Source organism: Argiope bruennichi, chromosome X2 (genome assembly GCF_947563725.1).
Source record: "Argiope bruennichi chromosome X2, qqArgBrue1.1, whole genome shotgun sequence".
Taxonomy (NCBI): Eukaryota; Metazoa; Arthropoda; class Arachnida; order Araneae; family Araneidae; genus Argiope; species Argiope bruennichi.
This window is the reverse complement of record NC_079163.1, coordinates 46862579-46881379: the sequence shown is the minus strand read 5'-3', so window position 1 is coordinate 46881379 and position 18801 is coordinate 46862579. Positions and strand designations below refer to the sequence as shown.

Genomic DNA, 18801 nt, shown 5'->3' with positions numbered 1-18801 from the left:
TTTTTAATGCAAAAAAATTCTTTATTATTATTTTTTTTTTCAATTGTAGTGGAAATCGGCAAATTCAAATTTTTCTCTTGTCTCCTGGATTATTTAATTGATTCAGCTTTATTATCCACTTTTGTTTAATTTGAATTTTTGGGTAATTGTGGTTTTTATTTTGGTTACTTAAGTATCAAGTTATCTAAGTTTCATTTTAATATGATTTTGTATAAAATGGCAATATCAAACAGATATTGAATCATTTCTTGAATTATTATTATTTTTTTATTTTTATGATTGATGTGCCTTCACGCAAAACTCCCATTGCTTAATTTTAAGGTTGGACAAAAAATAATTTCTGGTCGTTATTATCGAACTTAATTATTTATTAACTGTGTGTACGTACGTGCGTGCGTGTGTGTGTCTATATCTCTGTCTGTGTGTACTTCTCAGGGAAACATGACAGCTTTGAAACGTTTAAATCAATCATTTGCTCAAATAAATTGTCTAGAAATTGCTACTGTCATTAATTAGACTCAAAGTTATACGCCTTCTTAAGTAATACATATTATGAATGTATTTTGAATTTAGACAAAAAAATAATGAAAAAAACAATCACTCTTTACAATTACCTTTTAGCAATTTTTTTTAAAAAAAGATTACTTTAAAGCCTAACTAATCTATCCTTTCCACTAACTAAATTTCTGTAGTAAAAAGTAAATTTAGTAGTTCCTGTATTCTGTTTCTGTAATTACTTTCTTTGAAAGTTAGAAGACTAAGAATTTAAGCCTTGAATGCGTAAATGAGATGAGTTTATATAATCTGCTATTTAAAAGAAGTGATTTACCAGATTTTGTCAGTACATAAATTCTGACATTCAAAACCCTAATCTTGCGTATATAAATATTTAAATTCCTTTTCTTCGCTATTATTTTTGAGCAAGAGGGAAAATTACCACTATTATTCAAGCACTTTCTCTTTTATTCATGTTTGGTAGGCTCCAATTAAAATTTTTGTTACTTGAAACTCATCCTTGGGGGTTTTAGTACTTTTTATCTGAAAGATTTCTTACTCAATTTACAGTCTATTCATCTAGAGTTGAAACTAAATGATCTATTGATTGAAACTAATGAACTATTGATTCTAATGATTCTACCAGTAGAAACTAAATGAATCTTTTTCTTGACCAGAAAAACATTCATTTAGTTTCGCATACAGCAATCACTTTCTTTTAAAAGATAAATTCTGTACTTAATGGAATCAAATTTCTACATTGATGAAATTCTCTTCAAAACATCTTTGAATATACTTTAATGAGATATAGTCGGTTCCTACAACACTTAATTAAAAAATAAAACCTATTGATCTTCCTCTCTGCTTTATCGGTTTTAATAATGGTGTTGTTTATAGCGTACCATATTTCAGACAATTACCATATTTTGCCAACTAATTGTATACATATACGTATAGAACTGAGTGAGTATATTTGTTTAAAGCTTTGAAAAAACTCCAGTTTGGTTGTTGGATTTACTTCCCAAATGGAATTTTCTTTAGGGATTGATAAAATTAAATTTTTATAAAAAAATAAATAAATAAACAAGACAAATGAAATTCATTTTAATAACCAAGCAAAACTTCACAATCAAAAAATCAAAACAAAAGAAAGGAATTTAATAAAAAATATTAACAAATTTTATGATTAAATGGGGAGAAACGGTGTTCCATTCTCATGTGTTAACCAGCATTCCTAAAAATTTCATGCATAGTTACTGAAAACATAAAAATAGAAATAAAATCATAAAAATAATAAATAAAATCATAAAAATAATAAATAAAATGTCATAAATCATATTAATAAAAATCATAAATGAAATAATTAATTAATAAAATGAACACAAAAGAAATAAAACTTTCACAATTTTCTAAAACTTGACAAAATATTTTGTCAGTGTTTACGCTTTTGAAATTTAACATGGATATTGTATATAGATTTTTTTTATCTTCTATAGTATTGTCTAAAGGAACATCTGATGAAGAACTTTTAACCTCGTAAAACTATATGCAAAACTATTTTTATGAACATGCCCACCTTTTGCATATTCGATTGTATATTCATTTTAAGTTACAAAAATTTTAAGGGAATAGGCGTACTTAATAATGGAGTCAATAAGTCTCACATGTAAACAATTCATAGATGATGAAACTACTAAATATATTTAAAATGAGTGCAGGTCAAAATCTATCAAAATAAAAACTCATATCGTATTGAATTATTTCATTTCGTAATCAACTCACCAATTTATTTTTATTTCATCATTCTGAGAAATGTGTTTCGGGAAAAATATTTCAGATTTCTCATTTTGTTTCAGTATTTTAGCAAGAGACTTCAGGTATCAGATTTACATCAATTAAAAAAAACTCAAATGCTGTTTATTGAACACATGATTCCTTAAAAGCATTTTAATGGAATCTTAATTCTACCTTAATGCGTCCTTTGGAAATTATAGAACCATTAAAGTCAAGATATGGACTTTAAGGAGCTATTGTACTAAAAAAAACCTTCCATTTATAAAGTATATCTTTCTGTCTGAAAATTTCTTCTATTTTATTGAGTTTATCTCTTTGAAAAATCTTTACTTTAATTATAAATTCATAGCTATTCAAAACTTTAAAAAGAAGATATTCAAATTTTTAATGGGCTACTAGGAAATGGATTTCACAGAAAATCATTTACAACTTAAAAATAAACTCTGGAATTCAGCACATTTTTTATTTCTTTCAAACTCTTTAAAGAACTTTCAAACATTTTGGAAGCCAATTGTTTTGGCTGAAAGAAACGTGCTAAAACTATAAACTTCTAAATATTTATTTTTTCGTCCACAAAATGGAATAGAAAAGTTCAGAGTTTAGCTGAAAAGTTGAATCGAAAACAGAATACCATTATTGTTAAATCAAAATGCTGTATGTTAAATTTTCCAAAACATTTTATTGATGTAAAACACTTGTTTAGGCTATCTAGATCTGATTTTAAATTGCGGCATGTCATATGTGATTGCAGCATGATGTCACAAAATACCATATGTCGCTAGTGGTTTCAGATTTTACGTTAAAATGTCGAGTGTTTTGTTGAATGTAGTTTTTGACATTTTGTAGAACAACGACGATACATCTAAATTTTGATTTTGCTTAAGCAATTGCATATTATTTTCCTAGTTTCTAAACGTTAATATTTCAGACAACTTTGCTTAAAATTTCAAAATGCATTATCAGATATAAAATCTCTGTTTCCATATCGGTAGCAACAATACATTATCATCATAACTACATTTTTGGAATTGAGGAGACTTGCACCAGTTTCTAAGATTTAAAAAAAAAATCAAAAAAAAATTCAATAAATAAATCCAGAAACATCAGCAGAAACTTCAGTATCAATTGTATAAAAAGAAATCTTTATTATTATTTTTTAATCTTTATTTATTTTTTCCCGTGATGCACTAAAAACTTAGATGGATGGAACAAAAATGTTCAATGATAGAAATGGGAAAAGCAATATGCCCATACTTTATTCAATAGAAAATGGTATTTTTGACGTGAGAATAAATGACAGCTCAATTATCAACATTCAAAGAAGACAGCGCTTCCGAACTACTGAAAATGGACAATTCCCATTTATTCGAAAAGAAAAACTCAATTCACCGGTTTCGCAACTGAGCAGTAATTTCTGCAAATCATATCAAACTCAACTGTTCCAAGAATGTCACATCAACGAATATTGAAAAACTGGTGAATGTGAAATATACTAAAGTAAAATTAAAAATTGACAGAAAATAAATCAACAATGAATTAGATAACATAAGAGAGCTTTCCTTTCATTACGATTTGTAAATAATACTCTAAGAATTTTAAACCACTTTAATAGGTTTTTTTTTTTTTCAATTTGAAGTGCATTGGGTATTTCTTCCTCTTTTTTAAAACTCGGTGCCTAGATATTAATATCAATAACACTCTGAAGTAATAGGAATAGATAATGGATATGAATTATGAAATTCTAAAATTCTAAAAAGGAAGAAAGGGAATGAATTTACTAAGAATTCTGGAATATTAACATAGCAAAAACTTCAAAATGTATCGAAGTTTTGGATCGAAAAATAGCATAAAAGCTATATTAATAAATAATAAAACCATAGTCATTATATAAGCACAAAACTTGCACTTACAAAAACATATAGGAAAAAAACACACCACATTCTCATAAGTAAGATATTTTAGTTCTCGGAACCATTGAAAGAATAACACTTCCAGAAAAAAATCTGGCAATGAAATTTCACGTTCTTTTATTTTTATTGAATTTTTTTTTCACTCGAAATAGAAAACTACATCCGAAATCAATATAAGGAAACTATCGTGACAAAATTGCCGTAAATGGGGCTTTTCTCGAAAAAGAGTAATGCTTGGAAAAAAAAAAGACTAATAAAACATCCATTGTTTTCAAAGGATTTATTACATCAACTAAAAGCCAAAGCAACCACCCAATGGGATTGCTGAAGTTCAAGAATCTGATTATGAATGCGCATAGAAAGGGAAACAACATAAAAGTTAGCAGAAGAAAACAGACAGAATAAATTTATATTTTAGCATGTACATTCCTTCGTCGTCTTCAGTACAGCAGTCAGTAGTCATAAGAGATACTGAAAGTTTCTTGCGATGTGAATTACCAGTAAAAGAATTTCGTTGGATTAAAAAAAATTGATTACAGTTGTCGTAAATTAATTCACTATAATTGCGCCAATAAATCTCAAGCTGAGGTTAGGTAAGTTATTTAAACTATTTTTCAATACATTTAGTAATCGTTAATGTAATAAATAAATTTTCATTGCTACCGATATTTAGAGAGACAGTATATCGTATAATAAAAAATTATTATTATTCGATTATTTTAGATTAAGTAAATCGAAATAACTTTTCAATCAAAAATTCAATTGTTTTCACTTTTTTTTAAAATCTTTATTACATGATGAATATTATAATTCTATTAATTTTAAGTATAGCTTATAAGTTTGTTATATAAAGTGAATATGTTCTTACAAACGCTATAAAAATTCCCGTTAACATATTTTATCAACCATTTTTTCTTAAATGTCCTAAACTTATTTTAAAACATCATAATATGAACAAACAAGGCTATCTCTATATTTTATAAATAATGCTTATTATTTACCAGATTTATATGCATAGAAAATAGTTTATATATATAGATTTACCATACTTATATATATTATAGATATAGCAAAAAACTCAAACAAAAAAACTCATTGTAGATACATAGATAGATAGAGCTAGCAAAATTAAAAGAAAAAAAAATTGCTGCATTGAAATTAATATCCTTATTAATTTTGTTATTTCCATTACTTTTTTTTTATTTTTAATGAATCTATCTTTTGCAACTGAGATCTTAAATTTTTATAAGATTTTTATTACATTTTGAAAGCTAACTAAAAAACACTTCCCCTTTTAAAAAAGAAATCTTCAGCTTATTTCAAACACATTTAAAACGAAAAGACATTTCAACACATTCAAAAGTAATTACCCTGTTGTAAAATTTTCACTATTGTTGCATCAAAATTACCGTTGTACCATTTCAAACACATTCAAAAAATAATTACCATATATTACCACATCATTTTGTGGTAATATATTACCACAAAAATGGTACAACAACTACAATGGTACAATTGTAATATTTTTGTGGTAATATATTACCACATATACATAATTTTTAATATGTCCATGATTTTAAAAGTATTTTACGATATTATCATTATCATATGAAATGAAGTTAATCACATATTAAGACAATTAATAAATTTGAATTTGCGTACTTCATTAATATCTTTGAGAAAAAGATCAAAGAGAAAAAGAAGGTAATTTAAGTTGGGAAAGTTGATAAACGGCGAAAGACATAAAAATTTTCTCCAAAATAAAATCTAAATAGATTTTCAACACAATTTGAATCTCTTAAGTAAATTACTGTCTTTCGCCGAAGAAGCTTCAACTACAAAGGCTTTTCACTACGTAAATTTTGCAATAGCATCTTGAAAGTTGATAAAAAAATTTATTAAACCTTCTTATTATACCTTCTTTTTCTTTAATCAGCTTAGAAAAGAAAATGAAAACTTAATTCACATTTTTTTTTTTCAAATGTGTTAGAAGATGAATTAGTTTCAGTATTTTAGTTGACGAAGCATTCTTTTCTTTAAGGTCAAAATACCCATTATAAATTTATTACGCAGCTTTAGAAATATATTTATTATATTTGCAGCAAAATAAAATAAATATAAATGCATAAATCATTGCCATTTAATTCAGGAATTTAATAATAATAATAATATATTTAAATTTTGAATGAATGTGACGAAAGCATCCTTCAAGAACAATATAAATACGTTAATATATAAAAAAATGGCGTAATTTATTTTACGCTATTTATTTATATATTAATATATTTATATTATTCATATTTATATTATACATCTTATTTTATTACGAGATATAAGAGATATAAAATGAACTTTCAGAAATTATTACACTTCATAATTGAATAAAATGTTCAGTAACTGCTATTAACACATAAAATTCTGTGCCATTTATTTCTAAAATTTATTTTTAAGATTAAGGATTTCCAATTGATTGCACTGGCTTAATATTATCAATACATTTACTTAATTTGAGTTAGTTCATTTGTATATCGTATCAAAGCTAAAAAATGCATATTACCTTTCTATGGAGTCGGAAGGGAACTGGATAGGTTTTCTATGATAGATATCTGTAAAGAAAAATTAAATTAAATATTGATATCTTTATTGTACAATTTACAATTGTACAATTGTACTTGAAATTAAAATTAAATTAAATATTGATATCATCATCTTTTGAATCATTCAATGAAGAGAATTATCATATCATGCCATTATGATGACTCTTTAAATTACTGTATAATTTACTAGATAAAAATTACTAACTATGTTCTATTGTCATTAGTTCATTTCAAGTACAATTGTAAATTGTAGTCAAAATTAAGAATAAATTAAATATTTATATAATTATCCTTTGAATCATTTTATGAAAAGTATTATCATATCATGTCATGATAAAAATCCTTTAAATTACTGTATAATTTGCTAGATAAAATTTACTAACTATGGCCTGTTGTCTATAGTTCATTTCAAGTATATTAATAAATTGTCACCTGAGATAATATTTCTGACAAATGCCTCTATATTAATCACAAATCGAAAAAGTTTAATTAAAGAATTATTCTAAATATCGAAACTCTTAGCTTTCCAGTGGTTTAATTTAAAATTTTTGTTTGATATGTCTCCTTAATACATTGATTATCTTGTGAAGAAATTCCTAAAATACAATATACTTTTTTAGAAAGAAACATTTTTGCGCGAAAATACAAGTTAAAACTAATAATTGACAGACAGTCGACAAGTAAGCAACAAGCGAAAATTCCTGAACTAAAAGAACAGAAATAGAAAACGAAATTTTTGAAATACAAAATTCATTAGAAATAATTTACTACATTGGCAGGAAATCACAAATTGAAAATGTCTAAAATTCTCTTATCAGTAACTAAGAATTATCAGAAACATCTTTAAAATAAAAATAATTGTAATTCCGTACTGTGAAAATGCTTACTATACCTTACGCAAACGGAAGTTTCCAGAGTTTAAACTCAAGCTTAATAATTAAGTTGAAATAAAAATTCCATCAACGCAGCTCGAGACTAAAATTATCAGTAATCAATCATTCACTTGAGAGACTATCAATTCCTTAGTTCCTGGCGAAAATGTTATATTCTTAAAGTAGAAAATTAAAGAAAACTCCAAATTGACTTAAGTTCACGATGCTTAGATGTGGATTAAAGGCATAAAATATAAATAACATCAATTTGATTTAAATAAAATCATCAAAAAAATCATTAAGTATTTTGTTTGGAACTATGATTGAGATTCTCCACTGTTTCTTAATCTTTAATTACCTCAAGAAATTTGTTATGATGATATAAATATGATTATCGCGTCCAAATTACACTTGCTTTTAGGTTGTTCTACTTACATATACGAATTTATCTTTTTCCGTCGATGCAAATTCAATATTTGAAGACAAATTATATTTGATTATATTTTAACTATTAAATGGTATTTATACATTCGACAATATGCGTTTTTCTGAAACAATTCAATGCACGGCGAATCTACGAAAAAATATTCAGCGATTTCTTATTAACACGAATAGCTAAAAAATGTTAAAAAGGTAAAATGATTGGTAAAAATTCAAGTTAAAATTTCTCTTTTAACTTTATTTAAATATCAAATAGACTAATTTGAAAAATGAAAATGAAACGGTAAATTTAACATAAAATGTTTGAAGCGATTTTTCCCGTTCTGCTGAACCGTAAAATTTCCTAGCCGCAATTTTTCCAAACTCCATTATAAAGAAGAAGAGAAAAGAAGATTAAGTGCAAAGAGAACAACAAAGAGAAAAGTTTCCTTTCAAAAAATGACAACCGTTTCCCCAGTTTGAAACTTACATTTGGAAACATTTCTTCTTTCGAATAAAACATTTCATAAACTTTTCGTCCAAGAACTAAATAATATCTTTTAGTTTCGATGGAAATATTAAATTCAAAACAAAGAGAGGAATAGATGGAAAAAAGAAACTTAAAAATTGTTAACCCTATCACTTCCTTACCTGTTGAATACTTTGTGATTCTGTAATAGGACAGAGAGATCAGAAATAAGCTGCGACACGTTCGGTATTCTTCTCGCCGAGTGCGCGTTACTTCGAAAATTCTCTAAATATATTAGCAGCGCTGGCAGCGCCAAATGCTCCTTCGTACCACCAGATTGAAGACGCTCTTCTTATCTCTATTATGCTGTGACGGTTTTGGCGATGATATTAAGAGATGTACTTTTATTGCCATCATCAGAATACCAAGTCGTATAAAATTAAGTTATGCAGAATTTCTGGAAATAGATTCATTCTAATGACAGAAGCCTTCGTTTTAGGTACTTAGAAAACTCTGGTAAATCGCGATTGGGACTATATCACGGCATCCTTCAGAATAAAAATCGTTTGCCTTTCGATTTTAGTAATTTTAATATATTTAAGTAATTTTTGCTTTAAATAATATTTCAGTAAATATTTCAAGCATAAGGATGGTTTAAATAATTTATGAAAATAAAAAAGAGAATTTAAAGTTTTTTTTTTTTAATTTTATGCCTAGCAGATACACCACATTAAAAAAAATAATAATTTTATACCTTCAAATTTTTAATCAAATTTATTAAAATAATAGGTCTTTTAGATACTTTTATCCCTTCGTCAGAAATTACAAAAAATATAAAAATGGAATTACAAAATACAAATCGAAAAATACGATAAAAAAATTGATATATATATAGATACAAAATGTAAATAGATACAATAGATATAAAATACAAAAAGAATGTTTCAAATAAAAAAGTACAATTCGAATTAAATATACGAACGAAAAAACTTATAATCGAAAATTTAGCAATTGAAATTTTACAAACCTCTAAATTTTTAGAAGCAAAATGCGAGTAAGATTTATGTCTTTAAAACGTTCTTAAACATTTTGTGCATTAAAATATGTAACACTTAACACTAATAATGAATAAGTGAAAAAAAAAGGAAACCTTAAGCCAACTTCAGTAAATATAATCTTAAAATTATAGTCCTTAAAATACTATTGTAATTATTCGAGCTCAGGTTTTACGCTAGCTTTTGAAGAAAATACAATGAGTCATTTACAGCATAATTAGTATTATTAAAATATTATTTATAGCATTTTAGTATTAATATAAAAAATATACATTTTTTATACATATTTCTTTGTCCGAATAAAAGATTTTTATAAATTTTTCTTTCGAAAAAAATAAATATTACTAAAAAAATTAAATTTCTGTGAATTTTATCAATTTTAGATAAATGGGGGAAGATGTAAAAAAAAACTTTATAAAATGTGAACCCTAGTTCTTACCTGTTGATTAGTTAGTATTTCTGGTGTCGGATAGATAAGACAGAAGAAGCTACGATGCGTTTGGTACTCTTTGCGCTGTGGAACCGTCTACTTGGGAAATTCCCTATTATATATGCTGCGCTGGCAGCGCCACACAAGCGCTCTTTGATACAGCCATATTGAAGATTTTGTTCCTATCTCTACTGTGTTTTGATATTGTTTGGCGATGATATTAAACGATGTCATTTTATTACCTTCATCAAAATACCGTTTTTCACATTATTAAGTTATGAAAAAGTGTCAAATTCAATCCATTCACGGATGTTTGTTTTTTTTAGGAAATTCTGATAACGCTATTAACGATCTCACGGTATCTTTATGCATAAAAAATTGAATAGTAATTGTATTTTCAGATAATATATTATTTTAATAATCAATATCCTAAAACAATATTCAAGTTAATTTTATTAATTTGCGGATGATTGAAATAATGTACAAAACATCAATGGAATTATTAGAACGTTATTTTTGATATTATTAATATTATTGGAATAATATTTATTACAATGTTTGAAAATTGCTTTAAAATGGGAATAAATATAAGCTAACTACAATACATCACTTTCTTATAATTCGCATTTAATATTCAACAAAAGAGATTTATCTATATAGTTCTTTGCTTCAAACCATGAATGTTTTGTTTCTTAAAAAAAATTACATAGCAAACTTTTGATACTAATACAGTTTTGGAGCATACGGTAATTCAGTTTTACAATGACATAGACTTATGCAGTCATAGCTATTCGTATACAGAATTTATGGAAACGTAGTGAACGGGTTCATGAGCTCGATTTTTATTTCGAAGCTCCCGAATTTGATTCGATTTCTCCCAGATTTATGGTTAAAATAAGAAGATAAAAATAATTAGGAGATTAAACATAGACAAAATGTATAAAAGCACCTTGTTTATTTATGGAAACAACCAATGAATTAAATAGCAACCAATGAAACAATTAGTAACAACCGATTAATTAAATTAGTATAAAAGTTATATAAATGCTTATTTAAAAACTGTTGAAAGTGAGAATATTCTAAAGTAAAATTTTCAATCCAACAGAAATTAAATTAAATGAATTTCAGGACATCATTGTGCGTTTTCCTTTAAGATTGAACGATAATTCATATATAATTTAAATAATAATTCAAGATTTAAAAATCATTTTTAATAACTTTTTTCAGTTTTTTGTATATTTTTATTTTTTCCTCTTTCTAAAAAAATAAATGTATTTTTAATAATTTTTTTTCAATTTTCCGTATGGAAATATAAAAATAAATAAATATACTTTCTAGAAACTAAATAAATATTTAAATATATATACTTTCTAATAAATAAATAAATACACTTTCTAAAAAATAAGCGATATGATAAGTATGGTTACATCAAATACCACTCGAGAAACATAAGCACAGATTATACATAAAAGATAGCAAATAATAAAACCTTCAGTTTTTAAATATATAGGAAGGGAATAAATGTACTAAAAATTTTGGAATATTGAGATAGAGATATCTGTAATAGTCCCTAACCTTGTCTAATCTATTAAAGACCCTTGGCTGTAGCTCTTCGGTGTCTTAACAAAAAAGAAAAAGAATAGAACAAAAAAAAGATTAAATGTAAAGAGGATAACCCAAACATTTCCCTGAAAAAAAGAAAGAAACTGTTTTCATAGTATCAAATTTTTGTTTGGAAACAGTTTCCAGCCAAGAAACAAATAAATATTTTTACAAGAATATTGCATTCCAGAGAATTTATGAAATTCCAAAAAAACGAAGGAAAAGAGATTTAAAAATGTTATTTCTTGTGTTTGCTTGTTGAATGTTTAATAATTCTGAAACAGGATAAATAAGAGAGGAGCTGGGCAGATTTTTTTTCTTTTTTTTTTCTTTTGTATAAATTGCCCGCTACTTGAAAGACATCCTATTATATTTCTTATGTTGGCAGAACGTAACAAAAGCTCTACGATGCCACCATATTGAATATATTCTTCCTGTGGCTACTGTTGTTTGTTATTATTTGATGATATTAATAGACGCACATTTATTGCTTTTATCAAAACACAGTGTCTCATACTATTCAGTTATACAGATCCCTATGTGGTAAACAACAAAATATCTCTTACAGGAATCCCTGGAAATGAAGTTATTGTTATAATAAATATTGTCGTTGTTTACTACATAGAAAGCTCTTATAATTTACTTTGGAAATTGTCACGCTTCATCTATATGCACAAAAGTCGCCTGCTAGTTGCATTTTTTGTATTAATTTATTTAAATAATTAATTACTTCAAACGATATTCGAGTTATTTTTTAATTGAAAAATAATTGGAATAATGTATCAAAATAAAAAAAATAATAGTAAGTCAGTTCAAAATATTTGTAGTTTTGTTTCTAGTGAAAGGGAACTATCATATAAATTATCCTTTACGTAAAATTAATTTCTGACAAATTTAATTAAAATAAAGGCTCTCTCATTTACCCATTTTCGTAATATAATATGCAATTATACTAAAAATATGAATCAAAATACGAGTATTTATTAACGAAAGTTTAAGAGTATAAATGTCACTTCCAAAAAATTTCTTAAAAGTAATATGAATGGCTTTAAAAACACTTTTCAATCTTTTGCTATATATATATATATATATATATATATATATATATATATATATATATATATATATATATATATATATATATATATATATATATATATATATATATATATATATATATATATATATATATATATATATATATATATTATTTTATATTTTTATCACAAGAAATTATATATTTGATTCTATTGAGTTAAACGCATATTTAAATTTCGACGATAAAATACACAGCATAAATATAATAAGAAATCATATAAATTTCGTTAAAACTATTTGAATCAGAAAATGTAAAGATAAAAATTATGATTTTAAAAATGCATTATCATGTTATAAGAGCAAATATTTTAAAGTTTTTGATTGTGGAAACAAACTAATTTAAAATTTCAAAACCGACTGAACATAAATCCCTTCAATTCATTCATAGAAATCCCTTTCATTCCTTTAAAAATTGATAGAATGTTTGAAATAATGTATGTTATATTATAAGAGTTCTAGACAGTTTGTGCAGCTCATTTTCAATACATTCTTTATTCTCCTTTTAAAAAATCAATCTTTTAATAAACATGATTTCAGCTTTTGTCGACAAAGGACTCTGAAGATATAAGAATAGGATATACATAAAAGTTTTTTTTTCTCTTAAGGAGGAAAAAATCTTTTTCCTCGAAATTATAAAGATTAGTTTACAAAAAAAATTTAATTGTGATGAGGCTATAAACCTCGTATCTGTATCAAGTTTTCTATGTAAATGCTCCTTACACTCCAGATTATTTTATAAAGAAGAGAAAAATTGAGATCTAAAAATTAAATGTAACGTGGTTAACTGAACAAGATTTTCTTTAAAAACTAACAGCTTTTCCCATGTATTAAACTATTGTTTCGATTCATTACATTTTTCGAATAAAAACATTTCAGTAATTTTTCGTTCAAAAAAAAAAGAGAGAAAAAAAATATTTTTTACAAGAAAATTTCGTTCACGAGAATTATTTCAAATTCAAAACATTCGGGAGAAGAATTGAAAAGCAGAAACCTTAAAATTGTTAACTCTTACGCTCACCTGTTGAATATTTATGTTTTATGACAAGAGTGATCGGAGAGAAGCTGCGATGCTTTCGGTCTTCCGGTTGCCGAGTGCCGGCAACTCGGAAAATTTTCTGCTGTACAACATGCGCCGTCAGCGCCATGCAGTCTCGTTCGTTACGAACAGGTTGGAAAAATTCTATTTTCTATGGTATGATGTTATTTGGCGATAACATTAAAATATGTATTTTTAGTGATGTGATTAAAGTATAATTTCTCATGTTATTAAAGGATACTGTAAATAAATTCATTCCTGTGGCGGAGTTTTCCGTTGTTTTTATCTTAGAAAGTGATAAACGGACTCGTGACTGCAGCTCTCATAACTCGCGACTGCAACTTTCTCGTGGTATTTATAAGCACAAATATTGTTTAGAAGTTGAATTTATGATTTTTGTTTGTTTTATTAAATAGCTAATTGGTTCAAGTGATATTCGAGTAAATTTTTTAAGCTTAAGGATGAATGAACAATATATGAAATTGAAAACTTAAACCGCATGCTTAAAGTATTTATGTATTTTTAAGTGATTAGAATATTAGAAAAATTATCAATTAATTTCTTGACAAAATTAATTAAAATAAACGTTTTTTAAGATTCATTTATCTTTTTTCGTTACTTAGAAAATAATATTCAATGAAAATTCAAATGAAAATATTTACTAAGTAGAGCTAAGCATTGTACGTTTTACTAAAACAAAATTCTACGCATGTATAATTACAGATCTTCATTGAATGTCTGATGAATCTGTATTGTTGAATTTGTATAATTACAAATTTTCATTTCAAAAATTTTTTCTATTTTGAAATTTATAATATCTATTACTCATGATTAGAAAGTCAAGTCCGAATCATAAGAGAAAGTATTCATCTAATGTCAAAGCAATGCTGTTGCTCTTACTTAGATAATGATTTTGTAATGGTTCATTAAGAACTCTTAAAAGCTATTAACTGCATTATTACTTTTAACAACTATTTATAACATTAATAGATCAATATTTTGAATGTGATTAAGCTCTGGCTAACCACATAGTAACATTTTCTCATCATAATGGATTTATCCTGCTCTTCACTTCAAAGAATTAATATACCATTTTATGTACAAGCATACAACAATAATGCTGACACAATTTCGAGCATAATGGTCGTATATAATTCAGTTTTACAATGACATTGATTTATGCCGTCATAGCTATATTCTGATATGAAATGTAAGAAAAAATATTGAATAGCGATTGAGCGAAAAACTTAATGCTCTTATCAAGAAATTCTAAAATATGTACTTTAAGATAAATACATGGTTAGAATTCAAGGATAAAATATTCAGCATAAAAATAATAAAGAAAATGAAAAAAAATTGATAAAATAACAAGAAACTGCAAATTTATACATAAAACAGACCAATGATTTAAGTTGAAGAACATAGTATAAAATTTATCAGAGCAAATATTTAAAACTAATTGATTCGGAAAATATCCTGAAAGAAAAAAGGTTCAACCAACAGAAAATAAACCACTTGAATTTGATAAGTGTGCTTTCATCCCAACATAATTCATTAAATATTGTAATTAATAATTTGAGATCACAAGATCATTTTAAACAGTTCTTTTCTATTTTCTCTATATTCTTTATTTTTTCTCTTTTTACAATAACAATAACTAGGTAAAATAAGTACCCAGATATGGCTGCAGACAAATAATTTAAATTTGATATCCCAAATATGCTTAGTTTCCGACATAATTTGCTAAATAGTTTCTATACATTAGATAATATTCTAAGAGTTCTAGACTATTTTTAAATGTCGTTTCCTAATTTCTGTATATACTTTATTTATTTTTTCTCCTTTTAAAAATTCAATAACTAGATAAAAATGGATTCAAAAAATTTTCAATGGACTTCGCTGATAATATCACTCCAATGAATATGGAGGAGAAGAATTTATTAAAAATTCTATAATATTGACTCACAGATATATCTGTAATTAATCGTAACTGTACCTTGTTTTATCTAGCTGTACCTACTAGCAGTAGCTCTTTAACATCATTTTTAAAAAGAAAAGGACGAGTAAAAAATTTAAATGTAAACAGAAGAACAAAAAATTTTCCCTTTAAAAACAACAGCCATTATCCAAGCGTTACACTTTAGTTTAAAAACATTTACTTCTTTCTAACAAAACATTGCATCTATTTTTCGTGGCAAAAATTCAAAAAAACTATTTTAACAAGAAAATTTCGGTTAAAAGTATTTGTCATATACAAAACAGACACAAACAACAGGAAAGAAAAGCCTAAAGGCTTGAACTTGCGTTTACCTGTTGAATAATTATATTTTCTGTAAGAGAGAGAAGCTGCGATACGTTCGGTTTTCTTCTAGCCGAATGTCGGCTGGTTGGAAAATTTATCTCTATATACGAAGCGAAACAAAGCAATTCGTACTACTATCTTAAAAATGCTCCTTTTTATGTCTATTATGCTCTTGTGTTATTTCACGATGATATTAAAGGATTTACTTTTAGTGATATATAAAATAATCAGGTGTGCTTTTAGTGCTATACTTCAAAATATCACTTCTCAGTTTATTAAGGGATACTGAAAATAAATTCGTTCCTCTGACGGATTTTTTCGTAGTTTATCACTAAAAAAACTTTGACAATTCCCGATTGTAAATTTCTCATGACATTTATACGCTCAAAAATGTTTAATGGTTATGTTTTATGATTGCAATTTATTTAAATAGTTAATTAGTGTAAATTACAACCGAATTAATTTTTTTTAATTTAAGAATGATTGAATAATGTACGAAAAATATCCCACTTTCTTTAATTATTTGCACCTTTATTTCAAGGGAATGGATCACATTAGAAAAATTAAGAATTACGTTATTTTAATTTTTAATAAAATTAATTAAAATAAGAGTGCTTTAAGATTTATTTATCTTTTTTCGTTACTTAAAAGACGATTACAATTAAAATTGCGAATGAAAATAGTCACTGCTGACAACCCAGCAGTGTAAATTTAACTATCTCACATTTCTACAAGCAAGATGCAAATAAAATTCTTGATTTAAAAAACTCTTAAATGTTTTACATACTAGAATGAGTAACATCTAATAGTAATAACTAAATAATAAAACAAACGGAAATCATAAGCCAACTTATTTATATAATCCTAAAATGTAAAAATAGTTCTTGCTTATTTAGACTCTAATTTTATAATTCGTGTTTAAGGAAAATTAAAAGTTATTCATCACATTATTACAGATGTCATTTTTTAAAAAAATATATATATTATTAAAACATTGTTTTAAAAAGTGGTAAAATGAAAAATAACTACAGAATATCATTATATTATCAAGATTACCAGTTGTTAATGAACAAGACGGATTTTTCATGTTCTTAGCTTTTAAATAAAAATGTTAAGTTTCGCGAAACAGGTGTAAAAAAACATTTAATGGTTAAACAAATTAGTAAGCATAATTTCATTACAAAATTATGTTTCAGAGTAATATTGACTTATTCTGAGACAACTATTCTGATATGTTTTCTATGAAAAATCATTTAGGGGGGGGGATGAAGTGAATATTTATCACTAAACACGTAAATTTGATTCTAATGAAACAAGTACATATTCAAATTAAAAAACATATAAAGCATAAAAAAATTAAGAGAGAATTAAATTTCAAATATATAATACACAACAAAAAATAATTAAGAGATCATACAGAAATATACCAAATAATAAGAATTCTACTGATCACTTAACAAAGAAATACTATATATTTTATACGAATGAATATTTAAAACCCTTGGTTTGGATAATATACTGAATTTTTTTTTAATCAACAGAAAATAAATCACTTGAATTTCATAAGCGTATTTTCATTCCGACACAATTTGTTAAATATTTTAAACAATAATCTGAGAGCTCATGATTGTTTCAAAAAGATATTTTCCAGTTTCTATATATCCTTTTTTGTCACAATTTTAAAAAAATCAATGATTAGCAAAATGTATTCGGATTTGGTTGAGCACTTCAAAATTATGCGCAGTGATTATAATAATAATTTGAAAAAATCTTATGATATAGTAACTTTATTAGTTACTTGTGAATTATTTTAGAAGGAGGAGGCAAATTTACAGAAAACACGGTATAATTAACAACCAAATATAATTGTAAATTTTCGTAGTTGAACGATCTTTTGTCTGGAAGAACTCCTTGACGTACTCTAATGCCTTTTTTTAAGGATCAAAAAGAGAACTAAAAACGAATAATCAAATGTAAAGAGGACAAACGAAAAATTATATTTAAATAAGAATAATAAATTTCAATCGTTTGTTCAGAATCAATTATTTTTTACAAATAAAAACATCTCATGTCTTTTTATTCGAAAAAGCGAAAAAATATTTTCGCTTCAAAATTTCTTTCCGAAGGTTTTATCAAATTCAAAGTAGACGGAGGAATAATTTAGAAAACGAAACTTCAAAATTATTAACACTTGCGCTTACCTGTTGAATACTTATATTTTCTGACGGGAAAGAACGGAGAAATGCTGCGATATGCTCGGGGTTCGTCTAGCCGAGTGCCGGTTACTTGGAAAATACGGTGCGCTGGCAGCGCCGAACAAACGCAATTCGTTGCTACCATATTGTAGAAGATCTTTCTATTTCTATTAAGTATTATCTACAATTATTTGGCTATGATATTAAAAGCCCCTCCTCTTTTTTTATAGTAAACATAATACAATTTCTCATAATATTAATAGATGCTGGAAATAAATTAGTTCCAATGACGCATGCTTTCGTTTTTTGACAGGAATTCTGATATATTGCAATGGTAACGCTCTCAAGGTATCTGTGTGGACAAAACTCGTTTTCTAATTGTGTCTTATTATTGTAATTTAAATAATTGTTAATTGCTTCAAGTCATATTGAAATTTAGTTTTAAAGTTTGAGAATGATGGAACTATGCACGAAAAATAACCTGCATGTTTTAAATATTTGTATTTTTAATTGAGACGAAACCACA

General features: G+C 25.8%; 1 protein-coding gene and 1 long non-coding RNA gene across 7 annotated transcripts in view; one reads left to right on the top strand and one right to left on the bottom strand.

Moving 5' to 3' along the window:
* LOC129961081 (phosphatidylinositol 4-phosphate 5-kinase type-1 alpha-like) overlaps positions 1-18801 on the top strand; it is a 175653-nt gene that overhangs the window by 67615 nt on the left and 89237 nt on the right. The window lies entirely within an intron of this gene.
* On the bottom strand, positions 1584-8852 carry LOC129961082 (uncharacterized). Its single transcript, XR_008783759.1, has 3 exons — positions 8740-8852; positions 6757-6805; positions 1584-1751 (listed from the first exon to the last, which is right to left on the bottom strand). It is a non-coding gene; the product is annotated as an uncharacterized LOC129961082 (long non-coding RNA).